The sequence below is a fragment of the Chrysochloris asiatica genome, unplaced genomic scaffold, assembly GCF_000296735.1.
Source record: "Chrysochloris asiatica unplaced genomic scaffold, ChrAsi1.0 scaffold00525, whole genome shotgun sequence".
In the NCBI taxonomy this organism is placed as follows: Eukaryota; Metazoa; Chordata; class Mammalia; order Afrosoricida; family Chrysochloridae; genus Chrysochloris; species Chrysochloris asiatica.
In genome coordinates this window covers 471,577-472,600 of record NW_006409043.1, presented here as the reverse complement: position 1 = coordinate 472,600, position 1,024 = coordinate 471,577, and the positions used below count along the sequence as shown (strand labels likewise).

General features: G+C 38.1%; 1 pseudogene across 1 annotated transcript; it reads right to left on the bottom strand.

The window, feature by feature from the left end:
* Positions 1-6: 6 nt before the first annotated feature.
* On the bottom strand, positions 7-635 carry LOC102820893 (annotated as a pseudogene). Its single transcript, XR_438808.1, has one exon. The product of XR_438808.1 is annotated as a ubiquitin-conjugating enzyme E2N pseudogene (transcript).
* Between the last annotated feature and the right edge of the window lie 389 nt (positions 636-1,024).

Genomic DNA, 1,024 nt, shown 5'->3' with positions numbered 1-1,024 from the left:
GTGCATTTAATCACCAAAGGACTGAACATGTCTGGGCTTTTATTCTGTAATGTTTCTAAGACTGTGTCCATTTAAATGCAAACAAAAAAAGAAGAAGTCTTGGCAGAACAGGAGAAGGGATGCACACTTGATGATCAAATTGATTTAAATATTATTCATGGCATGTAGCCTAGTCCATGCTCTAGCTGTTTCTATGGCTTGGGCTTCATTGGTCTTCCACTGCTCCCGCTACATCATTTGCTAATGGATCATCTGGATTGGAAGCACTTAACAAAGCCTGTATGGATAGCAGAACTGTGTGGATCTGCAGTGCTGGGGACCACTTATCTTTTAAAATATCTAAACATATTCTTCCCAACTTGTCTACATTAGGGTTATAAATTTTGGTCATGAAACATACTTTAGGAGCTGCCATTGGGTGTTCTTCTGGAAGGAATAGTTCAAGTTTAAAAGTCCCTCCGTCAAAGGGGGAATCCTGGGGCCCAGCAATGACCACATGAAAATATTGGGCGTTGCTTTCATCTGGTTCTGCTTTAATGACAGAACTGGTTCTGCCAGCAAATGCTGGGTTTCCTTAATAATCCTGCGGGGCAGCCTGGCCATCTTGTCATATCCCGAGTTCGTCCTCTGCTCTCTTCTCCCCTTATATACTTTTTGAAGACAAAAAAATGCATTTGAGTTATTTTTTAATTGATACTTAGGAAATACACATTCTGAAATCAGGTCCATTACTTGATTATTTGCCTCCATTTTTGTTTTCCTGGGAAGTATGTTAGCAACTTCAGGTAGAATCATTCCCATTTCTTTGATTTCATTATCATTTTAAGGTTTTTAAATGTTTTCCAAAAATTGTAAGAAGTACTAAAATATCTATAATTATGTATATACATATATGTATATTGAATGAAAATCATCACTTGACTGTTTGTCATCCTGTGGAGGCCTGCATGCTGCTGTAATCCTGGAAATCATGCTGCAGATATTTTAAATATCAGCAAGATCATCCACAGTGGACAAGTTTCAG